Source organism: Callithrix jacchus, chromosome 17, assembly GCF_049354715.1.
Source record: "Callithrix jacchus isolate 240 chromosome 17, calJac240_pri, whole genome shotgun sequence".
Classification (NCBI taxonomy): Eukaryota; Metazoa; Chordata; class Mammalia; order Primates; family Cebidae; genus Callithrix; species Callithrix jacchus.
In genome coordinates, this window is record NC_133518.1 from 4,765,873 (window position 1) to 4,781,176 (window position 15,304).

A 15,304-nucleotide genomic window follows, 5' to 3' on the forward strand; every position below is an offset into this window, starting at 1 on the left:
CTACAGGACCCTATATCAGCGAGTGTGTAGACACACCGAGCAGTTCACGTCTCAAAATATGCTCTCCTCTCTACTGTGCACTCAGGTGGAAACAGCCTAGAGTTAGACACAGAAAAGAGGCAACACTTGAGCAAGCAAGAACATCGATTTCATCATTTTACTTGATTTCCTTCAGGGCTTGAACAAATAAAATATACTAATTAAAGCCTCACCCTACACTATACATTTCCCTCTGAGAAGCAGAGATGAGAAATGCAGTTTCTAAGCACTTAGCACTGTGACTACCATCTTAGACGCGTTTGGTGAATGATCATCCATGCTAATTTGAATACTATAGCAAAAATATAATTGAGACCCGCCACATTTATAACAACAACACTGCTCTGGGTAGAACTTTTTGAGATTAATTTTATTACATACTTGAAAATCAATTCCATTAACCTTGTTTTTCTTCTTCAATTAAACTAGATATGAGGTCCCGTAACACTAAATTCCCCCCCTTCTAACAGGTATACCTAGATATAGATCTGGATATACTTACTGTCTTCCCACCTCCATATTTTCCCTATTGAACCTCACTTCTCTTTTTCTGCATAGTGGAACACGTTCATCTTTAAACCATTTGTTTTTCAGTTTTATTGTCCTACATTTGTTATGGATCCTCCCCTAAGAATGCAGAATGTATCACAGATGGCGTCTTTGTTAAAGGGAAAACTTCTAAAGAGACAGTGCAAGACTCCCGGGTCTTAGGTTTGCTTTGTAAAGTGCATCTGTACACATGGGACATGGGTGAGTATGTTTCTGTGATAGAGCTTATGATACCCCCAAAGCTAGAGGAATCATGCTGTGCTCATTTTCTGAGAAATTCGCCAAGAACTGAAAAGTGAACTGGTCTTGGCAGAAGTCGACATTTTGAGTAGTTAGACTAAAATGTCCAACCGTGTTAGACGCTCTTTAGCAGCAGCCCATAACAAAACCCCTCACTTTAGGTGAGGAGTATCAATAACAGAAAGCTCTGCAGTCTCTGGAGAGCTCAGAACACTTTCAGGAAGGACTGGGTGGCTGCTTAGGTGTGCTTTGGGGGTTTCCAGTCTTTGAGATGTGTTATTTGCATGCTTTACTCTTCAAGGGCATTTACCTCCTTACTGTGGTTAAATATAGTAATAAGCAAAAATTAGAAGCTAAATACAAACTGACTGACTGAGGGAATAAGGGATGCAGTGAACAAGAAGAATTGATGGAGAGACTGGAGTCTAGTGATATGAGCGCATGGCAGGAAGCAAAAAAGAATTTCTAAATATGAACAGATAAAAACCCTGTTCAACTTCCTTGCACGTCAAAAGGAGGTGGTCAGAAGTTTTTTGAAAGGCTCTTGATTCTTGGAAGAAAAGTGTTTTTTCACTCTTTATCATTTTCTGACATCATAGCTATGTTGCCAAAAGGGCTGGAAGCAGGGATGTGGGTTTAGACCCTGTGGCCAAACGTTGCTCTGCTCTTTGCCAATTGCTCTGCTCCTGCCAACCACAGCTAACCTTCTTTCTTCTAGCCTGGATGCTCACCTCTCAGCCTGGTCATTCTCCAGCTAGGGCCATTGCAGGTATCTGAATTAATGTAAACACTATCTTCCCTTTGCATCACCTCAGAAACTTAATATAAGAATGTAAGAAGTATTGCACTCACTAAGACTAATAGTTCATTCAATTTAATATTCTGTCTGATGGTGACATCAAGAGACCTTTACTGGGATGGAAAAAGAGGCATTCTAAATAATAGGCATGCCAAAAGTTTGGATGCCATTATCTCTAATTTTAGTCCCTAATTACAGTTAACCATTTACAGAAACATGTAATAGATGCTGTATCTATCAATGTGGTAAGTCTGTAAACCTTAATTTTTTTAAACTAAATCCTCTTCTTGGGCATCATTGCATTTTTTTGATTTGTACTATTTTGTTTGGTCATTAAAATCAGTTTAATAAATATTTCTGTGTCTACTATGTGTCTATACTTCAAAGCCTTCACTTTCCTGGAAGCTGAAGGTCTGGGGAGGAGAGGAAGTGGGAGGGGCTGGGACACTAAAATTAAAATGATGTGTCTTTCATTCAAGAAGGTAACAATCCTGTGGGGGAGCTAGGAGCACGCACAGCTCACTGTCATACAAGTAGAGAAGTGAGAAGTAATCACCGAGGCATAAATGAGGTGCTTATGGATATACAAAGGAGAGAGTGGGGAATTCTGAATCCAGCATAAGGAAACAATTCTTAGGGTAGGTGTCATTTGAGCTGGGCTTTAATGAATGAGTATAATTTTCTCCATTGAAATTAACATTTAAGTAAAGTAAATACTAGAAACAGAATTGTGAATGTGCATAATGTGCTTGGGGAAAGGATTCAAAAAAGGCTGTGATCAGTGTTGCCAGAAAATCATTGGAATTGCAGGCTGGGATTGGTTTACTGAGAACTTTGAGCAAATTGAAGCATCTGGGCTTTGTACAGTGGGCACTGGGGAAGTATTAAAGGCCTCTCTAACTCTCTACTCTCGAGATAGTTGAGGGCACTCTACTATCTCCATTATTCAAATGAGAAAACTGAAGCTTAGAAGGAGTAAGAAATTCACTCCACAGCAAGTGTAGAAGTAATATTTGAGGTGAAGTATTTGCACTCTAGAGTCCAAATACTACACCTAGCCTTAATTGTTCTTTAAAATAATTTAAAATAATTTTAATTGACAAGTAACAATTATAATAACAATATAATATTTTGATATATGTCTTAGTCTTAATTTTTTATATAATAGAAATAATAACAATACTCCCTATCTAACTAAAAAGTTTGATCAAGTAAAACTACAGATGCTAAAATACTTAGAAACTATAAAATACTTTTATAAGTCTTGACTATTAATATTATTTTATTATCAGAATTCAACTAATATAACTCCTAAATACATTGCTGGAAAGCCAACTGGTGTTATTTGGTGTTGATACTGTATATAAGTGATTGAGTTCCTACTGGGCAAGAAAGACAACAACACCTATTTCACAAGATAGCAAGGAAATGAGATTATGTATATATCTCATAATCTCATTTCCTTGCTATCTTGTGAAATAGGTGTTGTTATCTCCAATTTATAGACCAATAAACAGAGGCTGAAAGAGATTAAAACCTATTCAGTCACAGCTGGTAAGTCAAGGACCATACTTCACATTTATATCTTTAAATCCCCAAATCCCATCCATAAGGCTACTCATTGCCTTCCTTATTGATGCAATAAACCTTTAGTTTGCAGTGGGACACTGAAATGATGCCTTCAGAGAGCAATTAATGATGCCAGAAATCTCAGCATTTCCAACAAAGATGTGGGTGTCCAGTTTTGTGCTTTAAAAGAGATGTAACTATTTTACCCTGTTAAGGATCATGTTGAATAGGTAAGTAGTAATTAGTCTTGACTTACCTAAAACAAATTATCTATTCTATTTTACTCTCTGAGACAAAATAATGTCTTTAAGAATAATTTTATTGTTGATTTAAAAAAAGATGAAAAAACTTCCCTGTTTATGTAATAGTATTGGTTCTTTATAATTATTTTAAACTTTAAAATCTTCCCTACATTTACTGAATCATTTGTTTCTATGTTTTAAAGTATATTTCTTGGCTAGGCGTGGTGGTGCATGCCTGTAATCCCAGCAATTTGGGAGGCCAAGGAGGGCAAATCACTTGAGGTCAGGAGTTCGAGTCCAGACTGACCAACACAATAAAACCCTGTCTCTACTAAAAATGCAAAAATTAGCTGGGCATGGTGGCACGCACCTGTAATCCCAGCTACTCAGCAGGTTGAGGCAGGAGAATCGCTTGAACCCGGGAGGTGGAGGTTGCAGTAAGCAGAGATTGCACTACTGCACTGCAGCCTGGGTGACAAAGTGAGACACTGTCTCCCAAAAAATAAAAATAACATAAATAAATAAAGTATGCATCTCTTGATTATAAAACTTAACATATATACATATAATAGGTTTGATATATATCATGTGATTGGGTTGAATTCATTCATATTAATGTCAGCGGACCCCTGAGGTGCCTGAGAACTGTTGACTATTGTCACATTTACACAGAAATATTCCAAAGACAATGTACAAACTGAGACAAGAGATAAACATCAAGATGTACAAATTTTTCAAGTTTATATACCTATGGATAGGTTGTGTTCTGAATTCATTTAGTGATAGTAATAGAATTAGAGTTTGGAGATGCTGAGATTTTGTTTCCTTGCACAAATGTTTTGCACTATTTTAATCAGTTCTGTGGAAATCAGAGAGCAGTCAGTTGAGGAGAAAACTGGTGAATGAATAAAATATCAAATGCACCAAATAGATTTCACCTTTTAGCAACAAAGGATGGAAAAATCAAAAAGAGGGTTGCAAGAATTTTTCTTTCTGGAAGACAAAATGTGCTCCACTCTGAAACTGCATTGGATTTTCCCAGAAGAAGCTACAGCAAATTTCAAAATTAAGCAGGGAGAGATATAATCAGAATAGCTTCACTGATGACAAATCATCTGCCCTAGGTCCTGAATTTTCTACAGTCTCTCAGGAGTCCCTCTGTAACTAGAAAGCACAAGTACCTTCTGCTTTTCAGTAAGCATCCTACCAAGTTACAAGTCAGGGAGGAAGTGAAAAGGAAAAACAAAAAAAGAAACAAAACCAATAGAGCCAAAAGAGATGCATCCTTAGTAACCCAAATTGTGATAAACCCTTGGCATTAGCAAAAACCGCAGGCCTGTGTAGAAGTGGAAGTGCAGTCCTTCTGTACAGCATCTGCTGCCATGCAACCAACAGTCTCTCCACTGCCAAAGTGGTCCGGGATCAAACAAGGAAGGATCTAAATGTTTGCAGTCATGTGCACATGCCTAAATTGGACATATGGACCTTCACATTTTTTTGCTGAGAATCTTGTTTGCTTAATCTAATCAGTGCTCTTAGAAAAGCTGCCTCACCACTGCTCCCCAGAATTATTTCTGGTGGTTTGAAAATGTCCAGTAATAGAGTCAAAGCCTTTCTTCCATGAGGCTTTAAACAAACCCTCAAAGATAAACTTGAAGCTTCTGAAACTAATCACAGTAGTAATTATTTGCTCAGAAATTATGCAATGATTATATTCTAACCCCAAATCAGGTGTGAACCCCAGGTTTATTTATCACTAACTCTTGTGGATTTGGTCAAGTGGCTTATCTTCCATGAATCCCAGTTTTCTCATCTGGAAAGTGCTAATAACACCTACCTGTGTCATTGATAAGATAATTTGATAACATATGAAAAGTGTAGATGCTCATAAAATGGCATCTGCCACTATTGTCATTATCACCAATTCAAGCTTCTTTAAAATTTTGTTAGTATTCATATGTCCCTGAAAGCATTCTCTTTCCATTTCTGGGAGTTTGGTTACTTAACATTCTTTACTATTAAGAAGCTCATTTTAAAGCAGGTATGGTCAAAATGAGTGAATAATTCAAGAAGGAAGAAGACAGGGGATCTAGAGAAAGAGATCTCAATTACAAAAAAGAGGCAAAAGGATGAATAGCAGAAAAAACCAGAAAAATGTCAGACTCCCAAAGTGGGTAAAAATTATCAGATAGGTTTGGGCACTTGGAAGACTTAAGATTTAGCCATGATCCCAAAGCAAAGTTATGCAAATTTAAACCTTGATAAGTTTGTAACTCTAGAAAAAAGAGAAGTGTATTCAAGAAAAGAATCACAGTACTACTGATTCATCAGTGAAGGATATTTTCATTATAATAAAAATGCAAACATTGAATGTTGAGTGAAGAAAAGTCAATTATAACTATAATGGGAGAACGGGTGGGGAGACAGATAAATCCAGCAAAATAGAAAATCAACATATAATGTCTATAAACTTGATTAAGCATAAGATAACAATATATTATTTAAAATTATGGTGGTACATTTTGCTAGAAAAAGCAGTGAAAAAATAAGCTGAAAGGAGTAGCCACTGGATAGCGGGTGCTGTAGGGGTAGGGTTAGAATGAGGACTGTGAGTTTCATGCATGATAAGCCTTTCAGCACTATTTGACTTTTTAAAGAGATGCACATAATATTTTAATAAAAATTTATGAAAACAACTTAAGAAAAGAAATACACATTTGAAGTATGACAGATCCCTCTCTCTTTCTCTCTCTCTCTCTCCACACACACACACAAATAAGCACAAGTGTATAAAATCTAGGTAACTTACTCTTTGTTACAATAGTTCCTTAGCCATAGATAAATAAATATCCATCATTTATCAACTAAAGGCATAGGATTTAGTAGTCAGGATGAGGAATAAAGCAAAGGGAGGCATAGAATCTTAGTAAATGGGAGGCATGTTTCCTGTATTCAAGGATTTTGCAATTTTGTTCAGAAAAGAAAATCAATCTCTTTCAGGAGAGAGAGTGGGAACCTGAAATTTCTTGTTGGAGGAAATAAAGAATCTACACTTTTGAGTCTTGCTATTTTTGTCTCCTAGAGGTTTCCTGTGAGCTGTTTTCTAGGACTCAGAAGAAAAAACCTTGTCTGTGTTTAGCTGACAAGACTCCCTTCATGACATTTCCAGAGAAAAAGTAGAATCATGGTTTTTCCGTTAGAAGATACCACATAGAAATATCAACCCTTATTTTACAGATAAGGTACTAAGCCTAAAAGAAGCTGTGTATTTTTCCCAAGATCGCACATCCTGCCTCAAGAACCAGTCTTCTAATGCCACTTGTGTGCTCTAGTAAATGTGCAATTGCCCAATACTAAACTGGGAAGGGGGTACTAAACTTGAGATGAGAACAATCATAATTAATTCTCTAATATTGTTCCATCCATTAATGGAATGAAGATTAAAGTGACACTAACCACTTGTATAGCACTTTCAGGTTTCTTTACTGGATGCAAAGGCTTATACCTGTAACCCCAGAACTTTGGGAGGCCAAGGAAGGAGGATCGCTTAAGGCCAGGAGTTTAAGACCAGCCTGGGTAACATAGTGATACCTGTCTCTAAAAACAATAAAACATTTTTTTTAAAGTAAGTCTAGTGAGATGTCCCATTCCTGTAGTCCCAGCTACTGGGAAAGCTGAGGTGGGAAGATCACCTAAGCCCAGGAGGCTGAGGTTGCAATGAGTTATGATCACACTATGGCACTCCAGCCTTAGGGACAGAGTAAGACCCCCATCTCTTAAAAACGAAAAGTGTCAGGGGAGATCCAAGATGGCTTAATAAGAATAGCTCCAGAATGCAGTTCCCAGTGAGAACAGCACAGAGGGTGAGTGCTCACTGCATTTCCAAACAAGTTTTCACTGCCCACAGACCAGGAGATTTACAGGCTGAAAAGCGCCAAGAGTTTTCAGCCCAGCAGTTTCAGCCAGTGCTGTGTCGGCACACAGAACTCACACAAGTCTGGGAAGCCATTTTGACTGGCACCTGGAATGCCTGGGAGACAGAGCTGCCCATTCAAAGCAAAGGGAAGGGGCTGAGACAGGGAGCCAGGTGACCTTGCTCAGCAGGTGACACCCCCACAAAACAAGCAATATAAAACGCTCTGGATTGAGAGTTTTACAGCAAGTGCAGCTGGACCCAGGACTGTCCAGCTCAGTGGGGGGAAGGGTTTCCCCCACTACTAAGGCAGTCCCCCACTACTGAGGCAGTCCATCACTACCAAGGCAGTACACACAGGAGCTGGGCAGAGCTGTCAGCAGCTCAGCAACACTTCTATTGGCAGATTGTGACTAGACTACTCAATGCAGGGCAGGGCATCTATGAAAAAAGGCAGCAGCATGACAGGAACGTATAAATAAAGCCGACCTTCCTAGGACAGAGCACCTGGGAAAAGAGGCAGTTATGAGTTCAGCTGCAACACACTTAAAGTTTCCTGCCCAGCAGCTCCGCAGGCAACAGTGGAGCTCCCAGCACAGCACTTGAGCTCCTATAAGGGACAGACTGTCTCCTGAAGCAACTCCCCCACCCCCATATACCCAAAGAGATGCCTCATAAAGGAGAGAGCTCAGGCCGACATCTGGCAGGTACACTTCTGGGAGGAGGTTAGCAGAGGAAGAAACCAGTGACAACCTTTGCTGTTCTGCAGCCCCCACAGGCAATCCCCAGGTGAGCAGGGTCTGGAGTAAACCTCCAGCAGTCTTGCAGCAGAGGGGCCAGACTGTTAGAAGGAAAACTAAAAAGCAGAAAGAAATAGCTTCAACATCAACCAAAAGTATGTCCACTCAGAGATCCCATCCGAAAATCACCATCTACAAAGACCACAGGTAGATAAAGCCACTAAGATGAGAAAAACCAGCAGCAAAAGGATGAAAACCCCAAAAACCAGAATGCCTCTCCTCCTCCAAGGGATCACAACTCCTCACCAGCTAGGGATCAAAGATGGATGGAGAATGAATCTGATGCATTGACAGAAACAGGCTTCAGAAGGTGGGTAATAACAAACTTCTCAGAGCTAAAACATGTGCTACCCTAATGCAAAGAAACTAAGAACGTAGAAAAAAGGTTAGATGAGATAAAACTAGAATCAACAGCTTAGAGAAGAATATAAATGACTTGATGGAGCTGAAAAACACAGCATGAGAATTCCGTGAAACACGCACAAGTTTCAATAACCAAATCAACCAAGCAGAAGAAAAGATATCAGAGATTGAAGATCAACTGAATGAAATAAAACAAGAAGGCAAGAATAGAGAAAAAAGAGTGAAAAGAAATGAACAAAACCTGCAAGAAATATGGGATTATGTGAAAAGACCTACTCTACATTTGACAGGTGTACCTGAATGTGATGGAGAGAATGAATCCAAGCTGGAGAACACTCTTCAGGATATGATCCAAGAGAACTTCCCCAACCTAGCAAGGCAGGCCAACATTCAAGTCCAGGAAATACAGAGAACACCATAAAGATATTCCTCGAGAAGAACAACCCCAAGGCGCATAATCATCAGATTCACCAGGATTGAAATGAAAGAAAAAATGCTAAGGGCAGCCAGAGAGAAAGATCAGTTTACCCAAAAATGGAAGCCCATCAGACTCACAACGGATATCTCAGCAGAGATATATCTTGGATAGTTCGACCATTGTGGAAGACAGTGTTGTGCTTCCTCAAGGACCTAGAAATAGAAATTCCATTTGACCCAGCAATCCCGTTACTGGGTATATACTCAAAGGATTATAAATCATTCTATTATAAAAACACATTCATATATATGTTTGTAGCAGCACTGTTTACAATAGCAAAGACCTGGAACCAACCCAAATGCCCATCGACAATAGACTAGACAAGGAATGGAATAGTATGCAGCCATAAAAAATGATGAGTTCATGTCCTTTGCAGGAACATAAATGAATCTGAAAACCATCATTCTCAGCAAACTGACACAAGAACAGAAAATCAAACACCCCATGTTCTCACTCATAGGCTGGTATTAAACAATGAGAACACATGGACACAGGGAGGGGAGCATCACACACTGAGGTCTGTTGGGGAGGGCCAAAGGAGGGACAGCAGGGGGGTGGGGAGGTCAGGGTCAGGGAAGTATAGCACAGGGCGAAATGCCAGAAGTAGGTGATGGGGAGATGGAGGCAGCAAACCATGTTGCCCTGTGTGTTCCTATGCAACAATCCTGCATGATCTGCACATGTACCCCAGAACCTAAAATACAATTTAAAAAAAAAAGCATAGGCAACAAAAGCAAAAATGAACTAACAGTATTGCATCAAACTAAAAGTCTGATGCACAGAAAAAAATAATAATAACAGTGAAGAGACAACATACAAAATGAGAGAACATATTTGGAAACAATACATCTGGTAAGGGCTTAATATCCAAAATGTATGAGAAACTCAAATGACTCAGTAACAAAAAACGAGTAACATAATTTACATATATACATAGTGTTAGTCCTTGTTATGCTCCTATATAGAAATAGCTGAGGCTGAATAATTTATAGTAAACACCTTTATTTGGTTCATGGTTCTGAAGACTGTATGAGAAGCATGATGCCATCATCTGCTTCTGTTGAGAGCTTCAGAGAACCTCCAATCATGGCAGAAGGCAAAGGGGATGCGGGCATGTCATGTGGCAAGAGAGGGAGCAAGAGATGAGGTGAGGTGTCATGCTTTTTGAAACACCAGCTCTCATGTGAACTAATGAAGCAAGAAATCACTCATTACCCTGAAATGGCATCAAGCCGTTCATGAAGGATCCACCCTCACGACCCAAACACCTCCCACTGGGCCTCACCTCCAACATTGGGAGTCTAATTTCAACATGAGATTTGGAGAAGACAAATATCCAAACCATCTATCTGTTTATCTATCTTTCTATCTATCTATGTAGAAATACTATTCCATTATATTTTTATAAATTGTATGTTTTCAGTCATTCCACAATTGTTTGGGGAGAGATTAGTTCCAGTACTTCCCATGGATACCAAAATCTATGGATACTCAAGCACCTGATATAAAATAGTGTGCCATTTGCATATAATCTATGTGCATCCTCCCATATACTTTAAATCATCTTTAGATTACTGAAAACATCTATCATTATGTATATAGTTCTTATACTGTATTTTCAGGGAATAATGGCAAAAAAAAAAGTCTGTACATCTTCAATACAGATGCAGCTTTTTTGGTTCATTTTAGTTTTTGGTATTTTTGATCTGTGATTGCTTGAATCCATGGATTTATAATCTACAGCTACAAAGGCCCAATTGTATATATTTATTTGTATATAATGTAGATAGATAGATAAAGTTAAATATTATTCAGACTTTAAGAAGGAAATCCCATTCTTTGTGACAAAATGAATGAACCTGGAGTATATTTTTAAGTAAAATAAGCCAGGTGCAAAAAGATAAACACTGCATTATCTCTGTTATATATGGAATTTAAAACAGTTAAACTCATGAAAGTAGAAAGTAGAATGGTGGGTGCCTGGGGCTATAGGATGAGGGAATGTGGAGATGTTGATCACAAAGTACAGAGTTTTTGTCATGCAAAATCAATAATTTCTGGAGACCTAAGATACAGCATGGTTGCCTATAGTTAATAATACTGTATCATATACATAAAATTGGCTAGCACAGATCTTAAGTGTTCTTATCATGCACACAAAAATGGTAAAGTGACAAATATGTTAATAAATTTGATTGTAGTAATCATTTCACTATATATATGTGAGATATATGTGTATGTCTATATGTATACACATATACATGTGTATACCTACATCAAGTAATCATATTACGCAGATTACAGTTTTTATTTGTCATGTACCTCAATAAACTTTAGAAAAAATGTTATGTGATTAGTTTACAACTTAAAAAAAAAGTGTCCTTATTTTCATTATCTCACTTAATATTGAAACAATCTTACACTGATAAGAAAATTCAAGTTTATTCAGAGAAGTTTAATAAATTGTCAAGGGCAAATAACCAGTAAATAACAAATCAAATAATTGGACCAAGGTGTTCTGTCTGACTCCTTGTCCAGTGTAAACCATTTTCTCTTTTATTATGACACACAAAACTTTAGGGAGCACTTTTGTAAAATGACTGTGTTTGAAAAATACTTTAAAATATTTTAAATTACATATGGCCAAAATAAATAAATTAGTTCAGCTTTGAATTATTAATAGTTTGAATGAATAGTCACAGGAATATTCAATATGGACACAGTGGGAGAAAATCTGGGATAGGGATAAGAGTCATGAATATTTAATTAGAGCTGCCCAACCTTTAAGTCAATGATTACTCTTGGTGATATACCAATATTATTTCTCCAAAATATTTCAAGTAAAAATCCATTCTGTCCCCTTAATTCTTAAAATAAAAATGTTGGGCAAAAAATTTAAATAGTCAAGAAATGTTGAAAATAACAAAGGGCAATTACTTTTCCTCTAAAAACAGCTCTTCATGGATCTTCTAAGAAGAATCCAATTCATGGACTACTGCCGACTCATTAAAATCAACTTGTAATATCATGCACATAATGTATATCTATCCAATTCATGCATGCACATCCAGAATGTAGGATACTTTGGTATCAAAGTGCTATTTATGATTGACAAATACATCAATGCTCTAAGTTTTCATTTCCATCTTCTTCAATAAGGCAAGATAAATGAAAAAATGCATGTCATTCATTGCTCTGCACTTTTCTCTTTAGAGAAATGCAAACTATAAACATCACTAAGACATTCTACTAATAGCTTTAAAGGTTGGCTTACAGCATTATTAATTATACATTTGTAAGAAGGTCTGTGAGTGCATGCTTTGCATTCTTATTCAAAGATTCAATCAATAAGGTCATCCCTGCCACTTGCATTCTGAACAGCAATGCATAAATTTAGTGCCTGTAGAAGTATAAATAGATGTGTCTATAAATATAGCCTAGTATCATAAAGTTACATTTTAATCATGTAGCTTTTCTTGTGTATAGGAAATTGTATTTCTCCAGGGAGGTGGGTAGATGACTTTTGTGTTGATTTTTAAATAACTACATTATAAATCTCTCTTGCTGGGCCAGCACAAGGCAAAACTAAAACAACCTCTTTATTGTAAGGCAACTGCATCATGGATGACTTGTAATATATTGTTAAAATTGGGTCTTTCACTTTCAACCTGTTTTGGGGTGGGTAACCTATATTGCTCCCCTCAGATTAAATTGTGTTATTCCTTATCACCACATGACAGCAACTTTTTAAAAAAAATCACTACAGTTTCTTATAATAATTCTACTCCAATTACATTGCTTTACTATTATGGGCATGTAGTCAGATGTCTAGGGATTTTGGCATTCACCGGGAAGTAGTTACATTGACTTGGTTCCAGTTTTCAGCTTGAACTTCCCAATCAAACATGGAAACCTCTGCAGTTCCTTAAATCACAGAGACTCACAAAAAGATTTCTTAACCTGTGTGTGTAAATGCCCAGGAGGTCTATAGATAGACTTTGGCAGGTCTGTACAATTTCTGACACTGTGCAGAAATCCTCTTTACTTTTTGTGGGAGTACCACATACCTTTCATCAGTTTCTCAAAAGGGTCATTGATCCTAAAATGATTAATAACCACTATTCTTTCTAATTAAATATAATTTAAAATGGCCTCAACTGTGGATTTCAGAATTATTTTCTCTCAATGTTCTTTGCAAAATCAGATTCAAATAACCTTGTATGTTATATTTAAAGCCTTCTTTTAAAAATTGTGTAAGAATATTATGCATGAACACTGATTCTCCAGTCTCTTTTGTACTTGGTCTCAGAAACTCACAGTTAACAGATTAGTTTCCTCATTTTAATTGCATTTTTTGGGTCAGATTTTGGTTTTGGTGCATGCTTAAATTCATCTTCCCATTTTATACAAACAATAGGTGTCAGTAGTGTCAGCTAAAGAGATCATGACTTGAACTCTGCTATCAAAATGCATGATAATAACTCTAGACCTGAGGAATTGAAGACTGCCAAGAACTCAGAAAGGCAAAGGCTTGTCAAGAGATGTTGCCCAATATTTGTCCTTTGATAAAAATTATCTTTCAGCTAAAATGAAGCTTCTGCAGCTTTGTTATACAGACTATGCAAACATCTAATTTAAAATAAGAGTTTGATGAATTAGTTTTCTCTTACTGAGAGAATTGCCTGGAAATGTGTACTTAATGATGTAGTTACAAGATATTTTTTAAAGGTCTTTGGAGAAAAGGATTCACTTTAGGTATCACTTTGAGGGACATATAAATCCTAAGGCCTCTTATCAAAAATGAGAATAGAGATTGGAGGCATCAGTAAAAAGATGATACTTTCTAAGAAATTGTACCTACTCATCTGTGAATAGGTTTATGTGACTATGGAGCCTGGCCAGGGCCTGTGGTGATCCAGGCATTGTTGTAGTGGTAGCATCACATTTTTGTGCAGTCAGACACAAGTTGGCATTCTAGTACCTGCTGCCTCGAGAAATGCCAGAACAGAGCCTATGTGTACCAAGGCCCCACAGGTGGCCTCATCCCACAAGTCCTTGGGTACACAGCACTGTTTAGTGGCCATGGCCCTTTATCTTAAGAAGAGGTTCCAACTGAGGGCAATTATATCCCCCATAGTACATTTGGCAATGTCTGTGAATATTTTTGATTGTCACAACTAGAGAGGCATTGCTGGCATCTCATGGGTAGAAGTCAGGCACACTGCTAAATAACCTATAATGCATAGGACAGCCCTTATGACAAAGAATTACCTGTCCCATGTGTTAGTAGTGCCAGTGTTGAAAAAGCCTGCCCTAAGGCCATGCCACTTCGATCACCTTGAGAGGTTATATAGGTAAGTTCTATTTAGACTCACACCACCCACAGGGTCACTAAAGTTTAGTCCATTTGCCAGATGTGGAAATTGTAATGCTTTAAACAGAATGAAGTGAAAAAATATCCTACAATGTCCTTCCTTTACAGGTTCATACCTATTTCTTTCCCCAAAATGTGTATTAAATGTCACCTTTTGCAGGAATATTTTGTATGTTGACATCATGTTTCCATGTATTCTCATGATACCATGTGCTTATTCTAATTGCAGCTCTGATTATTTTCTGTCTCCCTACTAGGTTATAAATTCATTGAGAGCTTGCTGTTTTTATTAATCCTTGGGTCTTAGTACCTACCAGAGCTTGACACATAATACATAGGCAATAAATATATGTTGAAGGAAAAAGCAAGCCTGGAGACCTGGCTTAGATTCTCTGTGACAACATCCATCCAGACTGGATTTACTCGAGGATATTACTAGCAAGCACACTGGCCCTTAGGACATTTGGCCCCATGCCCTCTGAGGACATGAAACTGGGGAATGTCTCACTCCATGGCCTGTAGGTTTACCAAGCACAATGGTGGAAATTTCGGGTCAGCCATACTTATAGTAGTCATACTGAATTTTAAATTTAATTTATGCATTTATTTTAACAAAATAATAATTGTACATATTCACAAGGTACATAGCAATGTTTCAGTATGTATAATGTATAGTGATTAGATCAGGGTGCTTAGCGTATCAACATCATCTCAAACATTTATCCTTTCTTTGTGTAGGGAACATTCAATATCCTCCCTTTAGCTATTTGAAATCATATATTAGCATTAACTGTAGTCATTCTACAGCAGCATAGCACACTAGAACTTATTTCTCTTATCTAGCTGTGATTTTTGTATACTTCAACAAATCTCTGCCTATCCTGAAACACTACAGAATGAAGATTGTAGAGATAGTAAGATCTGGTCCTAAAGCTAGA

The 15,304-nt window shown here is 37.5% G+C and overlaps 1 protein-coding gene and 1 pseudogene across 7 annotated transcripts in view; one reads left to right on the plus strand and one right to left on the minus strand.

Moving 5' to 3' along the window:
* The window catches only part of LOC100386657 (uncharacterized), a 118,253-nt gene extending 115,635 nt beyond the window's left edge, over window positions 1-2,618 (plus strand). For 4 of the 6 annotated variants that reach the window (XM_078354910.1, XM_078354908.1, XM_078354911.1 and 1 more), the window contains one exon: window positions 1-2,617. This exon is cut by the window's left edge and continues 50,082 nt beyond it. The gene's annotated coding sequence lies outside the window, so the exon portion shown is untranslated. The other 2 variants (XR_013528805.1, XR_013528806.1) reach the window with 1 other exon arrangement.
* Window positions 2,619-14,948: 12,330 nt separating this feature from the next.
* Window positions 14,949-15,304, minus strand: part of LOC144580000 (prostaglandin E2 receptor EP3 subtype-like) — a 45,074-nt pseudogene continuing 44,718 nt past the window's right edge. Inside the window, exon 4 of the transcript XR_013528813.1 lies at window positions 14,949-15,293. The product of XR_013528813.1 is annotated as a prostaglandin E2 receptor EP3 subtype-like (transcript). The remainder of the gene's footprint in view (window positions 15,294-15,304) is intronic.